Source organism: Odontesthes bonariensis, chromosome 5 (genome assembly GCF_027942865.1).
Source record: "Odontesthes bonariensis isolate fOdoBon6 chromosome 5, fOdoBon6.hap1, whole genome shotgun sequence".
In the NCBI taxonomy this organism is placed as follows: Eukaryota; Metazoa; Chordata; class Actinopteri; order Atheriniformes; family Atherinopsidae; genus Odontesthes; species Odontesthes bonariensis.
The window spans coordinates 5,706,468-5,714,495 of record NC_134510.1 but is presented as its reverse complement, the minus strand read 5'-3'; positions in this window follow the sequence as shown (position 1 = coordinate 5,714,495).

The window sequence follows — 8,028 nt, the reverse complement described above, 5'->3', positions numbered from 1 at the left end:
ACAAGGTCATTTAAAGAGGTTTATGCATGGGATCCACTTGGAATTGATATATATGAAGGACAAAGGAGTTTGAACTTGTTTTGACTGAAGGAATTTTTTGTTTATAAGCAAAAATCCGAAATTCATCTTATCTCGGCAAAAGAAGGCTATTCCTGTGTTTCTTTGTCAAACAAGGTCATTTAAACAGGTTTATGCATGGGACCTACTTAGAATTGATATATATGAGGGACAAAAAAGTTTGAACTTGTTTTGACTGAAGGAATTCATTTTATAGCAAAAATACCAATTTGGCCTTATCTCCGCAAAAGAAGGCTATTCCTGTGTTTCTTTGTCATACAAGTTCATTTAAAGAGGTTTATGCATGTGACCTACTTAGAATTTATATATATGAAGGACAAAGGAGTTTGAACTTGTTTTGACTGAAGGAATTCATTTTATAGCAACAATACCAATTTGGCCTTAACTCGCAAAAGTAAGACTATTCCTGTTTTTCTTTCTCAAACAATGTCATTTAAAGAGGTTTATGCATGGGACCTACTTAGAATTGATATATATGAAGGACAAAGGAGTTTGAACTTGTTTTGACTGAAGGAATTTTTTGTTTATAAGCAAAAATCCGAAATTCATCTTATCTCGGCAAAAGAAGGCTATTCCTGTGTTTCTTTGTCATACAAGGTCATTTAAAGAGATTTATGCATGGGACCTACTTAGAATTGATATATATGAGGGACAAAGGAGTTTGAACTTGTTTTGACTGAAGGAATTCATTTTAGAGCAAAAATACCAATTTGGCCTTAACTCCGCAAAAGAAGGCTACTCCTGTGTTTCTTCGTCATACAAGTTCATTTAAAGAGGTTTATGCATGTGACCTACTTAGAATTGATATATATGAAGGACAAAGGAGTTTGAACTTGTTTTGACTGCAGAAATTCATTTTATAGCAAAAATACCAATTTGAACTTGCAAAAGTAAGGCTATTCCTGTTTTTCTTTCTCAAACAAGGTCATTTAAAGAGGTTTATGCATGGGATCCACTTGGAATTGATATATATGAAGGACAAAGGAGTTTGAACTTGTTTTGACTGAAGGAATTTTTTGTTTATAAGCAAAAATCCGAAATTCATCTTATCTCCGCAAAAGAAGGCTATTCCTGTGTTTCTTTGTCATACAAGGTCATTTAAAGAGGTTTATGCATAGGACCTACTTAGAATTGATATATATGGGTGACAAAGGAGTTTGAACTTGTTTTGACTGAAGGAATTCATTTTATAGCAAAAATACCAATTTGGCCTTAACTCGCAAAAGTAAGGCTATTCCTGTGTTTCTTTGTCATACAAGGTCATTTAAAGAGGTTTATGCATGGGACCTACTTAGAATTGATATATATTAAGGACAAAGGAGTTTGAACTTGTTTTGACTGAAGGAATTCATTTTAGAGCAAAAATACCAATTTGGCCTTAACTCGCAAAAGTAAGGCTATTCCTGTGTTTCTTTGTCATACAAGGTCATTTAAAGAGGTTTATGCATGGGACCTACTTAGAATTGATATATATTAAGGACAAAGGAGTTTGAACTTGTTTTGACTGAAGGAATTCCTTTTATAGCAAAAATACCAATTTGGCCTTAACTCCGCAAAAGAAGGCTATTCCTGTGTTTCTTTGTCATACGAGGTCATTTAAAGAGGTTTATTCAAGGGACCAACTTAGAATTGATATATATGAAGGACAAAGGAGTTTGAACTTGTTTTGACTGAAGGAATTTTTTGTTTATAAGCAAAAATCCTAAATTCATCTTATCTCCGCAAAAGAAGGCTATTCCTGTGTTTCTTTGTCATACAAGGTCATTTAAAGAGGTTTATGCATGGGACCTACTTAGAATTGATATATAAGAGGGACAAAAAAGTTTGAACTTGTTTTGACTGAAGGAATTCATTTTATAGCAAAAATACCAATTTGGCCTTAACTCCGCAAAAGAAGGCTATTCCTGTGTTTCTTTGTCATACAAAGTCATTTAAAGAGGTTTATGCATGGGACCTACTTAGAATTGATATATATGAGGGACAAAAAAGTTTGAACTTGTTTTGACTGAAGGAATTCATTTTATAGCAAAAATACCAATTTGGCCTTAACTCGCAAAAGTAAGGCTATTCCTGTGTTTCTTTGTCAGACAAAGTCATTTAAAGAGGTTTATGCATGGGACCTACTTAGAATTGATATATATGGGTGACAAAGGAGTTTGAACTTGTTTTGACTGAAGGAATTCATTTTATAGCCAAAATACCAATTTGGCCTTAACTCGCAAAAGTAAGGCTATTCCTGTGTTTCTTTGTCATACAAGGTCATTTAAAGAGGTTTATGCATGGAACCTACTTAGAATTGATATATATTAAGGACAAAGGAGTTTGAACTTGTTTTGACTGAAGGAATTCATTTAATAGCAAAAATACCAATTTGAACTTAACTCGCAATAGTAAGGCTATTCCTGTTTTTCTTTCTCAAACAAGGTCATTTAAAGAGGTTTATGCATGGGATCCACTTGGAATTGATATATATGAAGGACAAAGGAGTTTGAACTTGTTTTGACTGAAGGAATTTTTTGTTTATAAGCAAAAATCCGAAATTCATCTTATCTCCGCAAAAGAAGGCTATTCCTGTGTTTCTTTGTCATACAAGGTCATTTAAAGAGGTTTATGCATGGGACCTACTTAGAATTGATATATATGAAGGACAAAGGAGTTTGAACTTGTTTTGACTGCAGAAATTCATTTTATAGCAAAAATACCAATTTGAACCTAACTCGCAAAAGTAAGGCTATTCCTGTTTTTCTTTCTCAAACAAGGTCATTTAAAGAGGTTTATGCATGGGACCTACTTAGAATTGATATATATGGGGGACAAAGGAGTTTGAACTTGTTTTGACTGAAGGAATTCATTTTTTAGCAAAAATACCAATTTGGCCTTAACTAGCAAAAGTAAGGCTATTCCTGTGTTTCTTTGTCATACAAAGTCATTTAAAGAGGTTTATGCATGGGACCTACTTAGAATTGATATATATTAAGGACAAAGGAGTTTGAACTTGTTTTGACTGAAGTAATTCATTTTATAGCAAAAATACCAATTTGAACTTAACTCGCAAAAGTAAGGCTATTCCTGTTTTTCTTTCTCAAACAAGGTCATTTAAAGAGGTTTATGCATGGGATCCACTTGGAATTGATATATATGAAGGACAAAGGAGTTTGAACTTGTTTTGACTGAAGGAATTTTTTGTTTATAAGCAAAAATCCGAAATTCATCTTATCTCCGCAAAAGAAGGCTATTCCTGTGTTTCTTTGTCATACAAGGTCATTTAAAGAGGTTTATGCATGGGACCTACTTAGAATTGATATATATGGGGGACAAAGGAGTTTGAACTTGTTTTGACTGAAGGAATTAATTTTATAGCAAAAATACCAATTTGGCCTTAACTCGCAAAAGTAAGGCTACTCCTGTGTTTCTTTGTCATACAAGGTCATTTAAAGAGGTTTATGCATGGGACCTACTTAGAATTGATATATATTAAGGACAAAGGAGTTTGAACTTGTTTTGACTGAAGTAATTCATTTTATAGCAAAAATACCAATTTGAACTTAACTCGCAAAAGTAAGGCTATTCCTGTTTTTCTTTCTCAAACAAGGTCATTTTAAGAGGTTTATGCATGGGACCTACTTAGAATTGATATATATGAGGGACAAAGGAGTTTGAACTTGTTTTGACTGAAGGAATTCATTTTATAGCAAAAATACCAATTTGGCCTTAACTCGCAAAAGTAAGGCTATTCCTGTTTTTCTTTCTCAAACAAGGTCATTTAAAGAGGTTTATGCATGAGATCCACTTGGAATTGATATATATGAAGGACAAAGGAGTTTGAACTTGTTTTGACTGAAGGAATTTTTTGTTTATGAGCAAAAATCCGAAATTCATCTTATCTCCGCAAAAGAAGGCTATTCCTGTGTTTCTTTGTCAAACAAGGTCATTTAAACAGGTTTATGCATGGGACCTACTTAGAATTGATATATATGAGGGACAAAAAAGTTTGAACTTGTTTTGACTGAAGGAATTCATTTTATAGCAAAAATACCAATTTGGCCTTAACTCCGCAAAAGAAGGCTATTCCTGTGTTTCTTTGTCATACAAAGTCATTTAAAGAGGTTTATGCATGGGACCTACTTAGAATTGATATATATGAGGGACAAAAAAGTTTGAACTTGTTTTGACTGAAGGAATTCATTTTATAGCAAAAATACCAATTTGGCCTTAACTCGCAAAAGTAAGGCTATTCCTGTGTTTCTTTGTCATACAAAGTCATTTAAAGAGGTTTATGCATGGGACCTACTTAGAATTGATATATATGGGTGACAAAGGAGTTTGAACTTGTTTTGACTGAAGGAATTCATTTTATAGCAAAAATACCAATTTGGCCTTAACTCGCAAAAGTAAGGCTATTCCTGTGTTTCTTTGTCATACAAGGTCATTTAAAGAGGTTTATGCATGGGACCTACTTAGAATTGATATATATTAAGGACAAAGGAGTTTGAACTTGTTTTGACTGAAGGAATTCATTTAATAGCAAAAATACCAATTTGAACTTAACTCGCAATAGTAAGGCTATTCCTGTTTTTCTTTCTCAAACAAGGTCATTTAAAGAGGTTTATGCATGGGATCCACTTGGAATTGATATATATGAAGGACAAAGGAGTTTGAACTTGTTTTGACTGAAGGAATTTTTTGTTTATAAGCAAAAATCCGAAATTCATCTTATCTCCGCAAAAGAAGACTATTCCTGTGTTTCTTTGTCATACAAGGTCATTTAAAGAGGTTTATGTATGGGACCTACTTAGAATTGATATATATGAAGGACAAAGGAGTTTGAACTTGTTTTGACTGCAGAAATTCATTTTATAGCAAAAATACCAATTTGAACCTAACTCGCAAAAGTAAGGCTATTCCTGTTTTTCTTTCTCAAACAAGGTCATTTAAAGAGGTTTATGCATGGGACCTACTTAGAATTGATATATATGAAGGACAAAGGAGTTTGAACTTGTTTTGACTGAAGGAATTCATTTTATAGCAAAAATACCAATTTGGCCTTAACTCCGCAAAAGAAGGCTATTCCTGTGTTTCTTTGTCATACAAGGTCATTTAAAGAGGTTTATGCATGGGATCCACTTGGAATTGATATATATGAAGGACAAAGGAGTTTGAACTTGTTTTGACTGAAGGATTTTTTTGTTTATAAGCAAAAATCCTAAATTCATCTTATCTCCGCAAAAGAAGACTATTCCTGTGTTTCTTTTTCATACAAGGTCATTTAAAGAGGTTTATGCATGGGACCTACTTAGAATTGATATATATGGGGGACAAAGGAGTTTGAACTTGTTTTGACTGCAGGAATTCATTTTATAGCAAAAATACCAATTTGGCCTTAACTAGCAAAAGAAGGCTATTCCTGTGTTTCTTTGTCATACAAGGTCATTTAAAGAGGTTTATGCATGGGACCTACTTAGAATTGATATATATGGGGGACAAAGGAGTTTGAACTTGTTTTGACTGAAGGAATTAATTTTATAGCAAAAATACCAATTTGGCCTTAACTCGCAAAAGTAAGGCTACTCCTGTGTTTCTTTGTCATACAAGGTCATTTAAAGAGGTTTATGCATGGGACCTACTTAGAATTGATATATATGAGGGACAAAGGAGTTTGAACTTGTTTTGACTGAAGGAATTCATTTTATAGCAAAAATACCAATTTGGCCTTAACTCGCAAAAGTAAGGCTATTCCTGTTTTTCTTTCTCAAACAAGGTCATTTTAAGAGGTTTATGCATGGGACCTACTTAGAATTGATATATATGAGGGACAAAGGAGTTTGAACTTGTTTTGACTGAAGGAATTCATTTTATAGCAAAAATACCAATTTGGCCTTAACTCGCAAAAGTAAGGCTATTCCTGTTTTTCTTTCTCAAACAAGGTCATTTAAAGAGGTTTATGCATGAGATCCACTTGGAATTGATATATATGAAGGACAAAGGAGTTTGAACTTGTTTTGACTGAAGGAATTTTTTGTTTATGAGCAAAAATCCGAAATTCATCTTATCTCCACAAAAGAAGGCTATTCCTTGTGTTTCTTTGTCATACAAGGTCATTTAAAGAGGTTTATGCATGGGACCTACTTAGAATTGATATATATGGGGGACAAAGGAGTTTGAACTTGTTTTGACTGAAGGAATTCATTTTATAGCAAAAATACCAATTTGGCCTTAACTCGCAAAAGTAAGGCTATTCCTGTTTTTCTTTCTCAAACAAGGTCATTTAAAGAGGTTTATGCATGGGATCCACTTGGAATTGATATATATGAAGGACAAAGGAGTTTGAACTTGTTTTGACTGAAGGAATTTTTTGTTTATAAGCAAAAATCCGAAATTCATCTTATCTCCGCAAAAGAAGGCTATTCCTGTGTTTCTTTGTCAAACAAGGTCATTTAAACAGGTTTATGCATGGGACCTACTTAGAATTGATATATATGAGGGACAAAAAAGTTTGAACTTGTTTTGACTGAAGGAATTCATTTTATAGCAAAAATACCAATTTGGCCTTAACTCCGCAAAAGAAGGCTATTCCTGTGTTTCTTTGTCATACAAAGTCATTTAAAGAGGTTTATGCATGGGACCTACTTAGAATTGATATATATGAGGGACAAAAAAGTTTGAACTTGTTTTGACTGAAGGAATTCATTTTATAGCAAAAATACCAATTTGGCCTTAACTCGCAAAAGTAAGGCTATTCCTGTGTTTCTTTGTCATACAAAGTCATTTAAAGAGGTTTATGCATGGGACCTACTTAGAATTGATATATATGGGTGACAAAGGAGTTTGAACTTGTTTTGACTGAAGGAATTCATTTTATAGCAAAAATACCAATTTGGCCTTAACTCGCAAAAGTAAGGCTATTCCTGTGTTTCTTTGTTATACAAGGTCATTTAAAGAGGTTTATGCATGGGACCTACTTAGAATTGATATATATTAAGGACAAAGGAGTTTGAACTTGTTTTGACTGAAGGAATTCATTTAATAGCAAAAATACCAATTTGAACTTAACTCGCAATAGTAAGGCTATTCCTGTTTTTCTTTCTCAAACAAGGTCATTTAAAGAGGTTTATGCATGGGATCCACTTGGAATTGATATATATGAAGGACAAAGGAGTTTGAACTTGTTTTGACTGAAGGAATTTTTTGTTTATAAGCAAAAATCCGAAATTCATCTTATCTCCGCAAAAGAAGGCTATTCCTGTGTTTCTTTGTCATACAAGGTCATTTAAAGAGGTTTATGCATGGGACCTACTTAGAATTGATATATATGAAGGACAAAGGAGTTTGAACTTGTTTTGACTGCAGAAATTCATTTTATAGCAAAAATACCAATTTGAACCTAACTCGCAAAAGTAAGGCTATTCCTGTTTTTCTTTCTCAAACAAGGTCATTTAAAGAGGTTTATGCATGGGACCTACTTAGAATTGATATATATGAAGGACAAAGGAGTTTGAACTTGTTTTGACTGAAGGAATTCATTTTATACCAAAAATACCAATTTGGCCTTAACTCCGCAAAAGAAGGCTATTCCTGTGTTTCTTTGTCATACAAGGTCATTTAAAGAGGTTTATGCATGGGACCTACTTAGAATTGATATATATTAAGGACAAAGGAGTTTGAACTTGTTTTGACTGAAGGAATTCATTTTAGAGCAAAAATACCAATTTGGCCTTAACTCCGCAAAAGAAGGCTACTCCTGTGTTTCTTCGTCATACAAGTTCATTTAAAGAGGTTTATGCATGTGACCTACTTAGAATTGATATATATGAAGGACAAAGGAGTTTGAACTTGTTTTGACTGCAGAAATTCATTTTATAGCAAAAATACCAATTTGAACTTGCAAAAGTAAGGCTATTCCTGTTTTTCTTTCTCAAACAAGGTCATTTAAAGAGGTTTATGCATGGGATA